Source organism: Triticum dicoccoides, chromosome 1B (genome assembly GCF_002162155.2).
Source record: "Triticum dicoccoides isolate Atlit2015 ecotype Zavitan chromosome 1B, WEW_v2.0, whole genome shotgun sequence".
In the NCBI taxonomy this organism is placed as follows: Eukaryota; Viridiplantae; Streptophyta; class Magnoliopsida; order Poales; family Poaceae; genus Triticum; species Triticum dicoccoides.
In genome coordinates, this window is record NC_041381.1 from 402,551,172 (window position 1) to 402,573,371 (window position 22,200).

Consider the following 22,200-nt stretch of genomic DNA (forward strand, 5'->3'; position numbering starts at 1 on the left):
TCTTTTCCTTTGACACGAGCTCCTGGAATGCCCAAGCAGCACGAAAATTTGCACGCACCTTGCGAACCTGAGTATCTTTGATCTCACAAATTTCAGATTTTTTAGATTTTTTTTGCTATTTTTTTCAGGACGGTCAATGCCCTTTGACCGGCTTTGACCTGCTTTGACCGAACGTTAACGACACAGAAGGACATTTCTATAAGTGCACCTAAAGGCGGAGGGGCAAATTTGAGCAGGCTTTGAAATTAGGGGTAAATCTGAGAGTGGGCGCAAATTAGGAGCATAGATGTAAATGTCCCTTTTTGAAATCCATGTCATTATTTACAAATTTCTCAAAAAATGAACAAAAATGATTCGAACATTTGTTGAAAAACATGATTTTTTTTTGAAAATTCAAAACAAAATTTTGAAACCAGGAACATATTTCAAATTTGTGAACAAAATCTGAAAAGCAGGAACATCTTTTGAAATTCGGAAACAAAATTTGAAAATAAACTTGAAAAGAAAAAAAAGAAAATAAAAAAGAAAGAAACAAAAAAGAGAAAGAAACGGAAAAGAGAAAAAAGAAAAGAAACAGAAAAAAGAAAACAAAAAACAAAAAAGAAGAGAAATAGAAAAAAGAAAAACGAAAAAGAAACTGAAAAAGAAAAGGCCGGTTCAGGAACCTTGTAGAAGGTTCCCAAAGCCGGAAAAAACTGGCTGAAATCATAGAAGGTTCCCAAAAATCGGTGTCTACTAAAACGCTAAAACGGGCTGGCCCACTCGGTCGCTCGCTCGCACCTCCTCCTGTGCGAAGCGTCGACCACTTGCCGCAACGAGCGGCGAGTAGGATTTTCCCGTAAGCAGTACTATTATGACCGGCGTCACTTATAGCCGGCGGAGGCCCAATGGGCACGTTTAGCTAGGGGTTTAGCCCAAGTTATCTTAGTTTTATTAGCATCGAGATTATATAAATAGTTGTAAGACACCCTTTTGGAATTAAGCAATAAGACATATTCTATTGCGTGCCTCCCCCAAGAGCTGGAACCCTAAACCTAGCCGCCTCTCTCTCATCGCCGCCGCCTCCTCACCTGTGCGTGAGCGCTCACGCCCTTGCCAGCCTCCCTCCTTCCCCTACAATCCCTGGCCAAGACCCGATAGGGCCCTAGCTCCTACCAGTTTGCTATCAGGTAGCTTAGGTTCGGTCATGTCTTCACCGTCGCCCACCCCAACCCTCCCGCTGCCGACCGCCACCACCTCCCGGATGGCCACCACGGCCGGCGCCCCTTCCTTGCCGGTGCCGGTCACCTCCACCGCGCCGGTTCTCTCCGTCCTCACCCCGGAGGAAATCACCGGGGCAATCCGCGATCTCGCCACAGCGGTCCAGGGAATCCACATCTACTTGGACGGGCCCTAACGGGCCGCCGCCGGCCGCGCCACCAGCCACCACCACCGGGCCGATGCTGCTGCCATGGCAGCCGGCGCCACATCTGCAGCCCCTGGCGGCCCCCGCCGCGCCCGTCGGCTCGCTGCAGCTGCCGGCGCCACCGCCGATCAGCTCCGGGCCGGCTCCGACCGTGCCGGCGGGAGTCCCGATCCACCAGGTCCGGTTCTCACCCTCACCGTCACGGCTACCGGCCTGGTTGACCGGGTCGTCGCCACAGCCGGTCTACATGATGGCCTCGGGACCGCCGCACATCCATGTGCAGCCGGCGCCCACCGTGCAGTACGGAGGGTACTCCAGCTCCGCGGGTCCCTACACTGGCCTTGATAGGTCGTCGTTCTACGGGGGGCCCCGTGTGTCCATTGACCCGGAGCCGTCCCCCTTGCTGCTCCGCACCAATGAGCCGTACTCCCACGACGGTCATACTCATACACCGCCGCGTTTCGCCAAGCTCAACTTCGCCACCTACGACAGCACCGAGGACCCCCTCAACTGGCTTAATCAGTGTGAGCAGTTCTTCCAGGGACAACTCACGCTCGTGTCGGACCGCACCTGGCTCGCCTCATATCACCTTCGAGGTGCCACACAAACGTGGTATTACGCTCTCGAGCAGGACGAGGGCGGCATGCCCCCATGGGAGCGCTTTCGCGAGCTCTGCCTCCTTCGGTTCGGGCCACTGATACGTGGGAGCCAGCTGCCGTAGCTAGGCCGCCTTCCCTTCACCTCCACGGTGCAGGACTTCGCCGACCGCTTCCAGGCCCTAGCGTGCCACGTGTCCGGTGTGACGGCTCGTCAGCAGGCCGAGCTCTTCGTCGGTGGTCTGCCGGATCATATCCGCATGGACGTGGAGCTTCGGGGACCCCAGGACCTCTAGACGGCCATGTACTACGCCTGCGCCTTCAAGCATCATGCGCAGGCCTTGTAGCAGGCGTTACCATCTTGGGGCGCCTGACAGCCAGCCAGGCCGCCCCCGACACCACCGGTGCCGGGCCGTCCACCCCCGGCCGCTCCAGCGACCACCATTCCAGCTGCCACGCGACCCTTCCGCCGGCTCACCTCGGGTGAGCAGCTCGAGCGCCGCCATTAGTGGCTATGTTATAACTGCGACGAGCCCTACGTGCCGGGCCACGTCTGCCCGCGGCTCTTCTACTTGGAGGCGGTCGACTACATCGAGGAGGATACCGCCGCTGACGGGATCGGCGACGTGGCCACCCCACTTGCTGCGGAGGTCGCACTGGCGCCCTCTCCAGCAACGGCTCTTGTAGTATCCCTCCATGCGCTCGCGGGCATCCGCGACGACCAGACTATGCTCTTGCCGGTGATGATCAACGGCGAGCGCCTGGTGGCCCTCCTGGATACGGGCTCCACGCATAACTTCCTACCCGAGTCAACCATGCGCTGGTTAGCACTCCAGCCGACAAGCGGGGAGCAACTCTGGGTCACCGTGGCTAACGGCAACCATCTTCGGTGCCATGGGCTTGCGCGGAACGTGCCCATCACCATCGGCGACGAGCATTTCGCCATCACGTGCGCCGGCATCGACTTGGGCTGCTTCAACTTCATCCTTGGTGTCGACTTCTTGAGGACCCTTGGTCCCATTCTCTAGGACTTTGACGCCATGACAATGACCTTCTGGCGCCTAGGTCACCGTGTCCAGTGGGAGGGCGTGGGTGGCGCCTCACCAGCGACGCCGCAACTGTAGCTGGCAGCGACCGCTGCAGGGTCTGAGCATCCTCTGTTGGATCATCTTTTGCAGCAGCACGGTGACCTCTTCGACGAGCCTCAAGGCCTTTCGCCAGCCCGGGTGTACGACCACCACATTCATCTCCTACCGGGCACGGCACCGGTTGCAGTGCGCCTCTACCGCTACCCCCAACTGCAAAAGGACGAGATGGAGAGGCAGTGCGCGCTCATGCTCACCTTGGGCATCATCCAGATCTCCACGTCACCGTTTTCGGTGACAGTCCTCCTTGTCTGCAAGACGGATGGTACGTGGCGCTTCTGCATCGACTATCATTCCCGCAATGCCCAGACGCTCAAGGACAAATTTCCTATTCTGGTCGTCGACGAGCTCCTGGACGAGCTACATGGGGCGTGCTTCTTCACCAAGCTCGACCTCCGTTCGGGCTACCACTAGGTGCAGATGCACCCGGACGATGTCGCGAAGACGGCATTTCGGACTCATCATGGCCACTTCGAGTTCTTGGTGATGCCTTTTGGCCTTTCCAACGCCCAGGCGACCTTTTAGGCCTTGATGAATGACGTCCTCCGCCCCTACTTGCGTCGATTTGTGCTTGTTTTCTCTGATGGCATTCTTATCTACAACGCCTCATGGACAGAACACCGTTAGCACGTCGCCATCGTCTTCAACGAGCTTCGAGCGCACCATCTTAATCTTAAGTGCTCGAAGTGCTTGTTCGGCATGCCTTCTGTCGCCTACCTTGGCCACGTCATCTCGGCCGAGGGTGTTGCTATGGATGCTAAAAAGGTGGCGGTTGTCGTTGCCTGGCCAATGCCGCACTCACTGCGGGCTCTCCGTGGCTTCCTGGGCCTCGTGGGGTACTACCGGAAATTTATCCGGTAGTTTGGCCTTATCGTGTCCCCGCTCACGCGCCTGTTGCGCCGCGACGCCTTCTCCTGGGATGCGGAGGCCACTAATGTTGGCGAACACAGTAATTCAAAAAAAATTCCCACAATCACGCAAGATCTATCTAGGAGATGCATAGCAACGAGACGGGAGAGTGTGTCCATGTACCCTCGTAGACCAAAAGCGGAAGCATTTAGTAACGCGGTTGATGTAGTCGGACATCTTCATGATCCAACCGATCATAGTATCGAACGTACGACACCTCCATGTTCAGCACACGTTCAGCACGATGACGTCCCTCGTGCTCTTGATCTAGTTGAGGACAAGGGAGGGTTCCGTTAGCACAACGGTGTGGCGACGGTGATGATGAAGTTATCGGTGCAGGGCTTCGCCTAAGCACTACGACGATATGTGATGTCTACTACGCAACCTTCTCCTTGTAGACGTTGTTGGGCCTCCAAGTGCAGAGGTTTGTAGGATAGTAGCAAATTTCCCTCAAGTGGATGACCTAAGATTTATCAATCCGTGGGAGGCGTAGGATGAAGATGGTCTCTCTCAAGCAACCCTACAACCAAATAACAAAGAGTCTCTTGTGTCCCCAACACACCCAATACAATGGTGAATTGTATAGGTGCACTAGCTCGGCGTAGAAATGGTGATACAAGTGCAATATGGATGGTAGATATAGGTTTTTGTAATCTGAAAATATAAAAACAGCAAGGTAGCAAGTGGTAAAAGTGAGAGTAAACGGTATTGCAATGCTAGGAAACAAGGCCTAGGGTTCATACTTTCACTAGTGCAAGTTCTCTCAACAATAATAACATAATTAGATCATATAACAACCCCTCAACATGCAACAAAGAGTCACTCCAAAGTCACTAATAGTGGAGAACAAACAAAGAGATTATTGTAGGGTACGAAACCCCCTGAAAGTTATCCTTTCTGATCGATCTATTCAAGAGTACGTAGTAAAATAAGACGAAGCTATTCTTTCCGTTCGATCTATCCTAGAGTTCGTACTAGAATAACACCTTCAGACACAAATCAACCAAAACCCTAATGTCACCTAGATACTCCAATGTCACCTCAAGTATCCATGGGTATGATTATACGATATGCATCACACAATCTCAAATTCATCGATTCAACCAACACAAAGAACTTCAAAGTGTGCCCCAAAGTTTCTATCGGAGAGTCAAGACAAAACCGTGTGCCAACCCCTATGCATAGATTCCCAAGGTCACAGAGCCTGCAAGTTGATCACCAAAACATACATCAAGTGGATCAATATAATACCCCATTGTCACCTCGGGTATCCCACGCGAGACATACATCAAGTGTTCTCAAATCCTTAAAGACTCAATCCGATAAGATAAATTCAAAGGCAAAACTCAATCCATTACAAGAGAATAGAGGGGGAGAAACATCATAAGGTCCAACTATAATAGCAAAGCTGGCGATACATCAAGATTGTGCCATATCAAGAACACGACATAGAGAGAGAGAGAGATCAAACACATAGCTACTGGTACATACCCTCAGCCCCGAGGGTGAACTACTCCATCTTCGTCATGGAGAGCGCCGGGATGATGAAGAGGGCCACCGGTGATGGATCCCCCCTCTGGCAGGGTGCCGGAATAGGGTTCCGATTGGTTTTTGGTGGCTATAGAGGCTTGCGGCAGCGGAACTCCCGATCTAGGTTTCTTTCTGGGGGTTTCTGTATTTATAGGAATTTTTGGCGTTGGTCTCACAACAGGGGGGGTCTCCGAGTTGTCCACGAGGCAGGGGGCGCTCCCAGGGGGGTAGGGCGCGCCCTCCACCCTCGTGGATGGCTCATGACTCTTCTGGCCCAACCCTTTTACTCCGGGGGCTTCTTTTGGTCCATAAAAAATCATCAAAAATTGGCACGTCAATTGTGTTGGAAATATGCCCTAGAGGCAATAATAAAATGGTTATTATTATATTTCTTTGTTCATGATAATTGTCTATTATTGATGCTATAATTGTGTTATCCGGAAATCGTAATACACGTGTGAATACATAGACCACAACATGTCCCTAGTAAGCCTCTAGTTGACTAGCTCGTTGATCAACAGATAGTCATGGTTTCCTGACTATGGACATTGGATGTCATTGATAACGGGATCACATCATTAGGAGAATGATGTGATGGACAAGACCCAATCGTAAGCGTAGCACAAAGATCGTGTAGTTCGTTTTGCTAGAGCTTTTCCAAATGTCAAGTATCATTTCCTTAGACCATGAGATTGTGCAACTCCCGAATACCGTAGGAGTGCTTTGGGTGTGCCAAACATCACAACGTAACTGGGTGACTATCAAGGTACACTACGAGTATCTCCGAAAGTGTCTGTTGGGTTGGCACGAATCGAGACTGGGATTTGTCACTCCGTATGATGGAGAGGTATCTTTGGGCCCACTCGGTAATGCATCATCATAATGAGCTCAATGTGACCAAGTGTCTAGTCACGGGATCATGCATTACAGTATGAGTAAAGTGACTTGCCGGTAACGAGATTAAACGAGGTATTGGGATACCAACGATTGAATCTCGGGCATGTAATGTACCGATTGACAAAGGGAATGGTATACGAGATTGTTTGAGTCCTCGACATCGTGGTTCATCCGATGAGATCATCGAGGAGCATGTGGGAGCCAACATGGGTATCCAGATCCCGCTGTTGGTTATTAACCGGAGATGCGTCTCGGTCATGTCTGCATGTCTCCCGAACCCGTAGGGTCTACACACTTAAGGTTCGGTGACGCTAGGGTTGTATAGATATGAGTATGCAGTAACCCGAAAGTTGTTCGGAGTCCCGGATGAGATCCCAGACGTCACGAGGAGTTCCGGAATGGTCCGTAGGTAAAGAATTATATATAGGAAGTCAAGTTTTGGCCATCGGGAAAGTTTCGGGGGTTACCGGTATTGTACCGGGACCACCGGAAGGGTCCCGGGGGTCCACCTATCCCGGAGGGCCCCATGGGCTGAAGTGGGAGGGGAACCACCCCCTGGTGGGCTGGTGCGCCCCCCTTGGCCCCCCCTGCGCCTAGTGTTGGAAACCCTAGGGGTGGGGGGCGCCTCCACTTGCCTTGGGGGGCAAGCCACCCCCTTGGCCGCCGCCCCCCTTGGAGATCCCATCTCCTAGGGCCGGTGGCCCCCCTAGGGGGCCTATATAAAGAGGGGGGAGGGAGGGCAGCTGCACCCATGCTCTTGGCGCCTCCCTCTCCCCTTGCTACACCTCTCCCTCTCGCAGAAGCTTGGTGAAGCCCTGCCGAGATCGCTGCTGCATCCACCACCACGCCGTCGTGCTGCTGGATCTTCATCAACCTCTCCTTCCCCCTTGCTGGATCAAGAAGGAGGAGACGTCTTCCTCAACTGTACGTGTGTTGAACGCGGAGGTGCCGTCCGTTCGGCGCTAGGATCTCCGGTGATTTTGATCACGACGAGTACGACTCCCTCAACCCCGTTCTCTTGAACGCTTCCGCTCGCGATCTACAAGGGTATGTAGATGCACTCCTCTCTCTCATTGCTAGATGAACTCATAGATTGATCTTGGTGAAAGCGTAGAATTTTTTTATTTTCTGCAACGTTCCCCAACAGTGGCATCATGAGCTAGGTCTATGCGCAGTTCTCTTTGCACGAGTAGAACACAATTTGTTGTGGGCGTAGATGTTGTCAAATTTCTTGCCACTACTAGTCTTATTTTGCTTCAGTGGTATCGTGGGATGAAGCGGCCCGGACCGACCTTACACGTACGCTTACGTGAGACAGGTTCCACTGACTGACATGCACTAGTTGCATAAGGTGACTAGCGGGTGTCTATCTCTCCCACTTTAGTTGGAGCGGATTCAATGAAAATGGTCCTTATGAAGGGTAAATAGAAGTTGGCAAATCATGTTGTGGCTTTTACGTAGGTAAGAAAACATTCTTGCTAGAACCCTATTGCAGCCACTTAAAACATGCAACAACAATTAGACGACGTCTAACTTGTTTTTGCAACATGTGATATTGATGTGATATGGCCAAAAGTTGTGATGAATGATGAATGATATATATGTGATGTATGAGATCATGTTCTTGTAATAGGAATCACGACTTGCATGTCGATGAGTATGACAACCGGCAGGAGCCATAGGAGTTGTCTTAATTATTGTATGACCTGCGTGTCAATGATTTAACGCCATGTAATTACTTTACTTCATTGCTAAACCGTTAGCCATAGTAGTAGAAGTAATCGTTGGCGAGCAACTTCATGGAGACACGATGATGGAGATCATGGTGTCTTGCCGGTGACGAAGATGATCATGGAGCCCCGAAGATGGAGATCAAAGGAGCAATATGATATTGGCCATATCATGTCACTATTTGATTGCATGTGATGCTTATCATGTTTTTGCATCTTGTTTACTTAGAATGACGGTAGTAAATAAGATGATCCCTCATAATAATTTCAAGAAAGTGTCCCCCCTAACTGTGCGCCGTTGCGAAAGTTTGTTGTTTCGAAGCACCACGTGATGATCGGGTGTGATAGATTCTAACGTTGACATACAACGGGTGTAAGACAGATTTACACATGCATAAACACTTAGGTTAACTTGACGAGCCTAGCATGTACAGACATGGCCTCGAAACACAAGAGACCGAAAGGTCGAACATGAGTCGTATGGAACATACGAGCAACATGGAGATGTTCACCGATGATGACTAGTCCGTCTCACATGATGATCGGACACGGCCTAGTCGACTCGGATCATGTAACACTTAGATGACTAGAGGGATGTCTAATATGAGTGGGAGTTCATTGAATAATTTGATTAGATGAACTTAATTATCATGAACTTAGTCTAAAATCTTTACAATATGTCTTGTAGATCAAATGGCCCACGTTACCCTCAACTTCAACGCGTTCCTAGAGAAAACCAAGCTGAAAGATGATGGCAACAACTATACGGACTGGGTCCGGAACCTGAGGATCATCCTCATAGCTGCCAAGAAAGATTATGTCCTAGAAGCACCGCTAGGTGAAGCACCCATCCCAGAGAACCAAGACGTTATGAATGCTTGGCAGTCTTGTGCTGATGATTACTCCCTCGTTCAGTGCGGCATGCTTTACAGCTTAGAACCGGGGCTCCAAAAGCGTTTTGAGCAACACGGAGCATATGAGATGTTCGAAGAGCTGAAAATGGTTTTAAGATGGAGGAAAATAGTTCTGTCAGTGAGCACATACTCAAAATGTCTGGGTTGCACAACTGCTTGACTCAGCTGGGAGTTAATCTCCCGGATGACGCGGTTATTGACAGAATCCTCCAGTTGCTTCCACCGAGCTACAAGAGCTTTGTGATGAACTTCAATATGTAGGGGATGGAAAAGACCATTCCTGAGGTATATTCAATGCTGAAATCAATGGAGGTAGAGATCAAGAAAGAACATCAAGTGTTGATGGTGAATAAAACCACTAAGTTCAAGAAAGGCAAGGGTAAGAAGAACTTCAAGAAGGACGGCAAGGGAGTTGCCGCGCCCGGTAAGCCAGTTGCCGGGAAGAAGTCAAAGAATGGACCCAAGCCTGAGACTGAGTGCTTTTATTGCAAGGGAAGTGGTCACTAGAAGCGACACTGCCCCAAGTACTTAGCGGACAAGAAGGCCGACAACACTAAAGGTATATGTGATATACATGTAATTGATGTGTACCTTACCAGTACTCGTAGTAGCTCCTGGGTTTTTGATACCGGTGCAGTTGCTCATATTTGTAACTCAAAGCAGGAACTGCGGAATAAACGGAGACTGGCGAAGGATGAGGTGATGATGCGCGTCGGGAATGGTTCCAAGGTCGATGTGATCGCCGTCAGCACGCTACCTCTACATTTACCTACGGGATTAGTTTTAAACCTCAATAATTGTTATTTAGTGCCAAGTTTGAGCATGAACATTGTATCTGGATCTTGTTTAATACGATATGGCTACACATTTAAATCTGCGAATAATGGTTGTTCTATTTATATGAGAGATATGTTTTATGGTCATGCCCCGATGGTCAATGGTTTATTCTTAATGAATCTCGAACGTGATGTTACACATGTTCATAGTGTGAATACCAAAAGATGTAAAGTTGATAACGATAGTCCCACATACTTGTGGCATTGCCGCCTTGGTCACATTGGTGTCAAGCGCATGAAGAAGCTCCATGCTGATGGACTTTTAGAGTCTCTCGATTATGAATCATTTGACACATGCGAACCATGCCTCATGGGTAAAATGACCAAGACTCCATTCTCCGGAACAATGGAGCGAGCAACCAACTTATTGGAAATCATACATACTGATGTGTGCGGTCCAATGAGCGTTGAGGCTCGTGGAGGATATCGTTATGTTCTCACTCTCATCGACGACTTGAGTAGATATGGGTATGTCTACTTGATGAAACACAAGTCTGAGACCTTTGAAAAGTTCAAGGAATTTCAGAATGAGGTAGAGAATCAACGTGACCGAAAGATAAAGTTCTTATGACCAGATCATGGAGGAGAATACTTAAGTCATGAATTTGGTACACACTTAAGGAAATGTGGAATTGTTTCACAACTCACGCCGCCTGGAACACCTCAACGTAACGGTGTGTCTGAACATCGTAATCGCACTTTATTGTATATGGTGCGATCTATGATGTCTCTTACCGATTTACCGATATCTTTTTGGGGATACGCTCTAGAGACAGCTACATTCACTTTAAATAGGGCACCGTCTAAATCCATTGAGATGACACCATATGAATTATGGTTTGGGAAGAAACCTAAGCTGTCGTTTCTAAAAGTATGGGGATGCGATGCTTATGTCAAGAAACTTCAACCTGAAAAGCTCGAACCCAAGTCGAAAAAATGCGTCTTCATAGGATACCCTAAGGAAACCATTGGGTATACCTTCTACCTCAGATCCGAAGGCAAGATCTTTGTTGCCAAGAACGGGTCCTTTCTGGAGAAAGAGTTTCTCTCGAGAGAAGTAAGTGGGAGGAAAGTGGAACTTGATGAAGTACTACCTCTTGAACCGGTAAGTAGCACAGCTCAGGAAGATGTTCCTGTGGTGCCTGCACCAACTGAAGAGGAAGTTAATGATGATGATCAAGGTACTTCGGGTCAAGTTACTACTGAACTTCGTAGGTCCACAAGGACACGTTCCACACCAGAGTGGTATGGCAACCCTGTCCTGGAAATCATGTTGTTAGACAACGTTGAACCTTCAAACTATGAAGAAGCGATGGCGGGCCCAGATTCCAACAAATGGCTTGAAGCCATGCAATCCGAGATAGGATCCATGTATGAAAACGAAGTATGGACTTTGACAGACTTGCCCGATGATCGGCGAGCGATAGAAAACAAATGGATCTTTAAGAAGAAGACGGACGCGGATGGTAATGTTACCATCTATAAAGCTCGACTTGTCGCTAAGGGTTATCGACAAGTTCAAGGGGTTGACTATGATGGGACATTCTCTCCCATAGCGAAGCTAAAGTCCGTCCGAATCATGTTAGCAATTGCCGCATACTATGATTATGAGATATGGCAAATGGACGTCAAAACGACATTCCTTAACGGCCATCTTAAGGGAGAACTTTATATGATGCAGCCGGAAGGTTTTGTCGACCCTGAGAATGCTAACAAGGTATGCAAACTCCAGCGATCCATTTATGGGCTGGTGCAAGCATCTCGGAGTTGGAACATTCGCTTTGATGAGATGATCAAAGCGTTTGGGTTTATGCAGACTTATGGAGAAGCCTGCGTTTACAAGAAAGTGAGTGGGAGCTCTGTAGCATTTCTCATATTATATGTAGATGACATACTTTTGATGGGAAATGATATAGAACTTTTGGACAACATTAAGGCCTACTTGAATAAGTGTTTTTCAATGAAGGACCTTGGAGAAGCTGCTTACATACTAGGCATCAAGATCTATAGGGATAGATCAAGACGCCTCATAGGTCTTTCACAAAGCACATACCTTGATAAGATATTGAAGAAGTTCAATATGGATCAGTCCAAGAAAGGGTTCTTGCCTGTGTTGTATGGTGTGAAATTGAGCTCAGCTCAATGCCCGACGACGGCATAAGATAGAGAAAAGATGAGTGTCATCCCCTATGCCTCAGCTATAGGGTATATTATGTATGCCATGCTGTGTACCAGACCTGATGTAAACCTTGCCGTAAGTTTGGTAGGAAGGTACCAAAGTAATCCCGGCATGGAACACTGGACAGCGGTCAAGAACATCCTAAAGTACCTGAAAAGGACTAAGGATATGTTTCTCATTTATGGAGGTGACGAAGAGCTCGTCGTAAAGGGTTACGTTGATGCTAGCTTCGACACAGATCTGGATGACTCTAAGTCACAAACCGGATACGTGTATATTTTGAATGGTGGGGCAGTAAGCTGGTGCAGTTGCAAGCAAAGCGTCATGGCGGGATCTACATGTGAAGCAGAGTACATGGCAGCCTCAGAGGCAGCGCATGAAGCAATCTGGGTGAAGGAGTTCATCACTGACCTAGGAGTCATACCCAATGCGTCGGGGCCGATCAAACTCTTCTGTGACAACACTGGAGCTATTGCACTTGCCAAGGAGCCCAGGTTTCACAAGAAGACCAGGCACATCAAGCGCCCTTCAACTCCATTCGTGAAAATTTTCAAGATGGAGACATAGATATTTGTAAAGTACATACGGACCTGAATGTAGCAGATCCATTGACTAAACCTCTCCCTAGGGCAAAACATGATCAACACCAGAATTCCATGGGTGTTCGATTCATCACAATGTAACTAGATGATTGATTCTAGTGCAAGTGTGAGACTGTTGGAAATATGCCCTAGAGGCAATAATAAAATGGTTATTATTATATTTCTTTGTTCATGATAATTGTCTGTTATTCATGCTATAATTGTGTTATCCGGAAATCGTAATACACGTGTGAATACATAGACCACAACATGTCCCTAGTAAGCCTCTAGTTGACTAGCTCGTTGATCAAAAGATAGTCATGGTTTCCTCACTATGGACATTGGATGTCATTGATAACGGGATCACATCATTAGGAGAATGATGTGATGGACAAGACCCAATCGTAAGCATAGCACAAAGATCGTGTAGTTCGTTTTGCTAGAGCTTTTCCAAATGTCAAGTATCATTTCCTTAGACCATGAGATTGTGCAACTCCCGGATACCGTAGGAGTGCTTTGGGTGTGCAAAATGTCACAATGTAACTGGGTGACTATAAAGGTACACTACGGGTATCTCCGAAAGTGTCTATTGGGTTGGCACGAATCGAAACTGGGATTTGTCACTCCGTATGATGGAGAGGTATCTCTGGGCCCACTCGGTAATGCATCATCATAATGAGCTCAATGTGACCAAGTGTTTGGTCACGGGATCATGCATTATGGTACGAGTAAAGTGACTTGCCGGTAACGAGATTAAACGAGGTATTGGGATACCGAGGATCAAATCTCGGGCATGTAACATACCGATTGACAAAGGGAATTGTATACGGGCTTGCTTGAGTCCTCGACATCGTGGTTCATCCGATGAGATCATAGAGGAGCATGTGGGAGCCAACATGGGTATCCAGATCCCGCTGTTGGTTATTGACTGGAGAGGCGTCTCGGTCATGTCTACATGTCTCCCGAACCCGTAGGGTCTACACACTTAAGGTTCGGTGACGCTAGGGTTGTAGAGATATGAGTATGCAGTAACCCTAAAGTTGTTCAGAGTCCCGGATGAGATCCCGAACGTCACGAGGAGTTCCGGAATGGTCCGGAGGTAAAAAATTATATATAGGAAGTCAAGTTTCGGCCATCGGGAAAGTTTCGGGGGTTACCGGTATTGTACCGGGACCACCAGAAGGGTCCCGGGGGTCCACCGGGTGGGGCCACCTATCCCGGAGGTCCCCATGGGCTGAAGTGGGAGGGGAACCAGCCCCTGGTGGGCTGGTGTGCCCCCCCTTGGGCCCCCCTATGCCTAGGTTTGGAAACCCTAGGGGTGGGGGGCGCCTCGACTTGCCTTGGGGGGCAAGCCACCCCCTTGGCCGCCGTCCCCCCTTGGAGATCCCATCTCCTAGGGCCGCCCCCCTAGGGGGCCTATATAAAGAGGGGGGAGGGAGGGCAGCCGCACCCATGCTCTTGGCGCCTCCCTCTCCCCTTGCTACACCTCTCCCTCTCGTAGAAGCTTGGCAAAGCCCTGCCGAGATCGCTGCTGCATCCACCACCACGCCGTCGTGCTGCTGGATCTTCATCAACCTCTCCTTCCCCCTTGCTGGATCAAGAAGGAGGAGACGTCTTCCTCAACCGTACGTGTGTTGAACACGGAGGTGCCGTCCGTTCGGCGCTAGGATCTCCGGCGATTTGGATCACGACGAGTACGACTCCCTCAACCCCATTCTCTTGAACGCTTCCGCTCGCGATCTACAAGGGTATGTAGATGCACTCCTCTCTCTCATTACTAGATGAACTCATAGATTGATCTTGGTGAAAGCGTAGAATTTTTTTATTTTCTGCAACATTCCCCAACAAATTGGACTCCATTTGGTATTCCTTTTCTGTAAAACTCAAAAACAAGGAAAAAACAAAAACTGGCACTGGGCTCTAGGTTAATAGGTTAGTCCCGAAAAATCATATAAAATAGCATATAAATGCATATAAAACATCCAAGATGGATAATATTATAACATGAATACTTTATAAATTATAGATACGTTGGAGACGTATCAGCATCCCCAAGCTTAATTCCTGCTCGTCCTCGAGTAGGTAAATGATAAAAGATATAATTTATGAAGTGTGAATGCTAGCAGGTGCACAAGTTTGATCAATGATAATTTCAATCACCTTTTCTAGCATCATTATATGCCATAACAGTAGCTCATCTCATAAAACTTCTCATGATCAAGTAACAAGCTATTCACATGTTAAAGCATAGACCATAAACTTTCTTGAAAACTAACAAACTATGTTCTCAGTCATCAAACAATTGCAATTGATCTTATTTTCAGGAAGGGTCTATGTAAGAGCTTTGATTTAGCAAATCCCCACATACTCAACTATCATATAGTCTTCCATGATTGCTACCACTCAAAGCATACTTTTGGAACAAAGAGCATCCATCGAACACAAAGAAAGATAGGGGCTTAATGTTTCGCCTCCCAACTTACTTATCATATAGATAATTGTCAACCATAATAATTCATGATCAAATATTTTTGAATGGTCACATATGCTTACATCTTTCCCCATCACATGGTGCTTGCCAACTAAAGAGTAGGTTGGAATGATAAGGAATACTACTGACTCTTTCATAAAAGTAAAAGACAGGCCCTTCGCAGAGGGAAGCAGGGATTTGCAGAGGTGCTAGAGCTCGAAGCTTTTAAAATAGAGATGAAAATAATTTTGTGAGGTATGCTCTCATTGTCAACATAACAACCAAGAGTTCCCAATACCTTCCATACTAGATACATTATAGGTGGTTCCCAAACAGAATGGTAAAGTTTTTACTCCCCCACCACCAACAAGCACATTCCACGGCTGGTCCGAAACAACGGGTACCGTCGAACTATCAACAATCCCGGGGGAGTTTTGTTTGCAATTATATTTGATTTGATTTGAGCATGGAACTAGGCATCCCGGTTACCCGCCATTTTCTCGTGAATGATGAGCGGAGTCCACTCATCGTGAGAATAACCCACCTAGCATGGAAGATACTCACAGCCCCTAGTCGCTACATGAGCGATTCAGGCATACAAAACAGATTATTATTTGAAGGTTTAGAGTTTGGCATATGCAAATTTACTTGGAATGTCAGGTAAATACCGCATATAGGTAGATATGGTGGACACTCATGGTAGAAACTTGGTGCAAGGATTTTGGATGCACAAGCAGTATTCCCGCTTAGTACAGAAATTTTGGCTAGCAAAGGATTCTAAATAGCAAGCACCACATGTTGGAGGATCTATAACAATATAACTTATATACAAATATACCCAAACATAACTCATTAAGTTGTCTTCCTGTCCAACTTCAACTAATTTGATCAAGTTTGAAAATAATTAATGGGGCTCACAATCAAAGAAGATGTCCAAGATATTATATTTATATGTGAAATCTCTCTTCCTTAAATATTCTTTCATGAATTGTTCAAGTGACAAATACTATGTTTGCTAATCTTTCAATAAATTTAACACCTATACTTCTTATATGTGAAGTCATTACCATGGGATAAACATACGAAACATATATAATCTCAGATTTATGATATTCAAATCATTCAACCATTTACTCATAGGATATAAGTGAAGACACGAGTAAATGACAAACTACTCCAAAAAGATATAAGTGAAGATGAATGAGTAGTTAAATAATTATGTAGCTATGTGAAGACTCTCTCTCATTTAAGAATTTCAGATCTAATGTATTTTATTCAAGCAACAAGAAAAGCAAAGAAAAATGAAATGACGCTTCTAGCAAAACACATATCATGTGGTGAATAAAAATATAGCTCCAAGTAAAGTTACCGATGAACAAAGACGAAAGAGGGGATGCCATCCGGGGCATCCCCAAACTTAGGCTCTTGTTTGTCCTTGAATATTGCCTTGGGGTGCCTTGGGCATCCCCAAGCTTAGGATCTTGCCATTCCTTATTCCATAGTCCATCGAATCTTTACCCAAAACTTGAAAACTTCACAACACAAAACTTAACAGAAAACTCGTAAGCTCCGTTAGTATAAGAAAATAAATCACCATGTAGGTACTGTTGTGAACTCGTTCTAAATTCATATTGGTGTAATATATATTGTATTCCAACTTCTCTATGGTTCATACCCTCCGATACTACTCATAGATTCATCAAAATAAACAAACAACACATAGAAAACAGAATCTGTCAAAAACAGAACAGTCTGTAGTAATATGTAACTCTCGAATACTTCTGTAACCCCCAAAATCCTACCAAATTAGGAAAACCTGAGAAATTTGTGTACCAATAAATATCAAAAAGAATCAGATCAAAACCGTGTTTCTGTGCATTATCAAAACTATTTTACTGGGCGAAAAAGTTTCTGATTTTCAGCAGGATCAACACAACTATCACCGCAAGCTATCCTAAAGGTCTTACTTGGCACTTTATTGAAACAAAAGCTATACAACATGATTACTACAGTACCTTAATAATGTGGACACACAAAAACAGTAGGGTTAAATATTGGGTTGTCTCCCAACAAGCGCTTTTCTTTAATGCCTTTTAGCTAGGCATGATGATTTCAATGATGCTCACATAAAAGATAAGAATTGAAACATAATGGGAGCATCATGAAGAATATGACTAGCACATTTAAGTCTAACCCACTTCCTATGCATAGGGATTTTTTGAGAAAACAACTTATGGGAGCAAGAATCAACTAGCATAGGAAGGCAAAACAAACATAACTTCAAGATTTTAAGCACATAGAGAGGAAACTTGATATTATTGCAATTCCTACAAGCATATATTCCTCCCTCATAATAAGTTTTAGTAGCATCATTAATGAATTCAACAATATAACTATCACATAAAGCACTCTTTTCATAATGCATAAGTAGAGAATTTAAATTACTCTCCACATAAGCAAATTTCTTCTCATGAATAGTAGTGGGAGCAAACTCAACAAAATAACTATCATGTGAGGCATAATCGAATTGAAAATTAAAATCAAGATGACAAGTTTCATGGTTATCATTATTCTTTATAGCATACATGTCATCACAATAATCATCATAGAAAGCAACTTTTTTCTCATAATCAATTGGAACCTCTTCCGAAATAGTCGATTCATCCCTAAATAAAGTCATGACCTCTCCAAATCCACTTTTATCACTATCACAATAAGATTCAACACCCTCCAAAATAGTGGGATCATTACTTCCTAAAATTGACACTCTTCCAAACCCACTTTCATGAATATAATCATCATAAATTGGAGGCATGCTATCGTCATAATAAATTTGCTCATCCAAACTTGGGGGACTAAAAATATCATATCTACTATATCTAAATAGGAGCTCTCCACTACAAGGAATTCTCTAGCTCCTCCTTAAGCCACATCACCCCAACTAATTTCAGCCACCGATCAAGGCATGAACTACATGTAGCCATCCGATTCAACACAACCTCCTCTATTCACCTCGACACAATTCACCGGCACACGTTTTACTACTATTTTTTTGACATGCCTTTTCACTTTCCACTTCCTAATGAGCCACCCAATCAATACAGTTTGGAAGCCCAGACGAGCGAGTGCGAGTTGGCCTTCTCCGGTTCCTCTCTTTGGCTGCTGCTTCTTCTTCCCCTCCCCTCCCCTCCGCTCTGCTTTCCCAGTCGCCCCATCCTTCCAACGATTCGTCCCGCACCAAGGAACTGCCTCCCGTGCCAGGATTGGCCTTCTGATTGTAGGCACATCGGAGCTCTAGCTGTCCCTACGGGCGCTCACGTTGGATCCATTCAACCTTTCTGTGGAAGGAGTCATTGATGCGGGCCATCCCCGCTCAGCCGAACCAGCCTGTGCGCACACCGTTAGTCTGCTCCTGGTCCTCCTGACAGTGGCCACCTCGGACGCGCCGCTCTGCTCCGGGTTTCCTCGTGCTGGCGTCCTTAGAAGCAGAAGACGCGGCCATCGCCGTCGCGGCCCCGATACCTATGGAACGCTCTACTGCATGCCTCCTCACGTCGGGGCCCTTGGTCGCGCTTGATGCGGCCATACTGATCTTGGATTTTTGGTGGTGCTTTGAAGGATTAATCTTCTGTCTTTTTTGTTTGATTTCCATGGTCTGCACAGCACTGATCAAGATCAGTATCAATGGTGAGCTCGAGCCTCCGATATGTTCTGGATTTCTTGCTTTGTTATTGGCTTGATTACCTATTGTGTTGTGGTGTATGTATGTTCTGTGGCGCTTGCTCATAGCTCCAAAGGTTCTTGCTAGGTTGAACTGGTCGAGGATGGCATCAACGCTTCTGCAGTTTAACTTCATGTGTTCATGTTCTTTAGTTACTTTTTTCCTGTGCAGATGAACATGCTGGAACCTGTGTAGCCCAATTCTATGTTGTTCTTCAGACAAGTAAGGGTCTGAAAAGTGCTTCTTCATGTGCAACGTAATCCTAATTATGAAATTCATGTACAACCAATTGACAGGTTTGGTACGTAAGCGCCCCATCATTTACAAAACTTTTGATTTTTATTTGCACTACATATCCATTGCATTTGATATCTTACGTCTGTTACATAGCCTATTGGATAATCTTGCTGCAGCCATACAAACCTTCATAAACACTGGGTTTAATTTTCTTAAAATATGATCGGGTTAATTATTTTCCTTTTGCGAGAAAAAACACATAGCTTAATTGACTTCACAAAGTAACATATTTTCACTATTTCTATTGTAGGAATCATATGCATGGGTCCTCTGACACTCAGGTGACCTCTTTTGTTGGGGATAAAAGGAACATCTAATAAGTTAATGGTTATACCAATACATCACATATATCAGGTTGATATTTTTCTTTTTTTGAGCGGTATATCATGTTAATATTAGGCACATACAATAGCTGATTCATGGTATGCTTCCACCCATTAGTTTGTATACACTTTATCTCATCCTCTGAGATGGCTTACGAGAATGTTACTTCTTTTTATAGTGGAACAATTTAGGAGGATTACTAAATTGCTTCACGTATCTATATTACAAGTTTTGTAAATCCTTTTTTCCTTGAAAAGATAGTTCTATAAGCCAAAGTTTCCCATTGGTTTCATAATGGTTCCGCAGCAACGCGCAGGGTATCTTCTAGTTCATCAAACATAGCATCCCCAAGCTTGTAGCTTTGCATATCATTAGCATCATGGATATTCAAGGAATTCATACTAAGAACGTTGCAATCATGCTCATCATTCAAAGATTTAGTGTCAAACATTTTAATGCATTCTTCTTCTAACACTTCGTCACAATTATCGGAATCCTTATTTTCATGAAAGACATTAAAAAGATGAAGCATATGAGGCACCCTCAATTCCAATTTTTTTGTAGTTTTCTTTTATAAACTAAACTAGTGATAAAACCTGAAACTAAAAGATTCGATTGCAATATCTAAAGATATACCTTCAAGCACTCACCTTCCTGGCAACGACGCCAGAAATTAGCTTGATGTCTACTACGCAACCTTCTCCTTGTAGACGTTGTTGGGCCTCCAAGTGCAGAGGTTTGTAGGACAGTAGAAAATTTCCCTCAAGTGGATGACCTAAGGTTTACCATTCCGTGGGAGGCGTAGGATGAAGATGGTCTCTCTCAAGCAACCCTGAAACCAAATAACAAAGAGTCTCTTGTGTCCCCAACACACCCAATACAGTGGTGAATTGTATAGGTGCACTAGTTCGGCGAAGAGATGGTGATACAAGTGCAATATGGATGGTAGATATAGGTTTTTGTAATCTAAAAATATAAAAATAGCAAGGTAGCAAGTGGTAAAAGTGAGCATAAACGGTATCGCAATGCTAGGAAACAAGGCCTAGGGTTCATACTTTCACTAGTGCAAGTTCTCTCAACAATAATAACATAATTAGATCATATGACAATCCCGCAACATGCAACAAAGAGTCACTTCAAAGTCACTAATAGCAGAGAACAAACGAAGAGATTATTGTAGGGTACGAAACCACCTCAAAGTTATCATTTCTGATCGATCTATTCAAGAGTTCGTAGTAAAATAACACGAAGCTATTCTTTCCGTTCAATCTATCCTAGAGTTCGTACTAGAATAACACCTTAAGACACAAATCAACCAAAACCCTAATGTCACCTAGATACTCCAATGTCACCTCAAGTATCCGTGGGTATGATTATACGATATGCATCACACAATCTCAGATTCATCTATTCAACCAACACAAAGAACTTCAAAGAGTGCACCAAAGTTTCTATCGGAGAGTCAAGACAAAAACGTGTGCCAACCCCTTTGCATAGATTCCCAAGGTCATGAAATCCGCAAGTTGATTACCAAAACATACATCAAGTGGATCAATAGAATACCCCATTGTCACCACGGGTATCCCACGCAAGACATACATCAAGTATTCTCAAATCCTTAAAGACTCAAGCCGATAAGATAACTTCAAAGGGAAAACTCAATCCATTACAAGAGAGTAGAGGGGGAGAAACATCATAAGATCCAACTATAGTAGCAAAGCTCGCGATACATCAAGATCGTGCCATATCAAGAACACGAGAGAGAGAGAGAGAGAGATCAAATACATAGCTACTGGTACATACCCGCAGCCTCGAGGGTGAACCACTCCCTCCTCGTCATGGAGAGCACCGGGATGATGAAGATGGCCACCGGTGATGGATCCCCCCTCCGGCAGGGTGCCGGAACAGGGTCTCGATTGGTTTTTGGTGGCTATAGAGGCTTGCGGCGGTGGAACTCCCGATCTAGGTTTCTTTCTGGGGTTTTCTGTATTTATAGGAATTTTTGGCGTTGGTCTCACGCCAGGGGGGGGGGGGTCTCCGAGTCGTCCATGAGGCAGGGAGCACGCCCAGGAGGGTAGGGCACGCCCTCCACCCTCGTGGATGGCTCGGGACTCTTCTGGCCCAACTCTTTTACTCCGGGGGCTTATTTTGGTCCATAAAAATCATCAAAAATTGGCAGGTCAATTGGACTCCGTTTGATATTCCTTTTCTATAAAACTCAGAAACAAGGAAAAAACAGAAATTGGCACTGGGCTCTAGGTTAATAGGCTAGTCCCAAAAAATCATATAAAATAGCATATAAATGCATATAAAACATCCAAGATGGATAATATAATAGCATGAATACTTCATAAATTATAGATACGTTGGAGATGTATCAATATGACCGAGGTGTTAAACTATGGTGGGTGGCACCGCACATGGCTAAGAGATTGTCTGTTGTGCTTTGGGGTGCCCCTGGCCATGTATATAAAGGAGGGAGAGGAGGAGGCCGGCGGCCAGGAGGGGCGCGCCATAGGGGGAGTCCAACTAGGATTCCCAATCCTAATTGGACTCCCCTTTATTTTCCAAGAGGGGGAGAGAGGGATGGAGGAGGAGAGGGAGAAGGAAAGAGGGGGGCGCGTGGCCACCCGTGCAGACCTCCTCTCCTTTCCACTAAGGCCCAT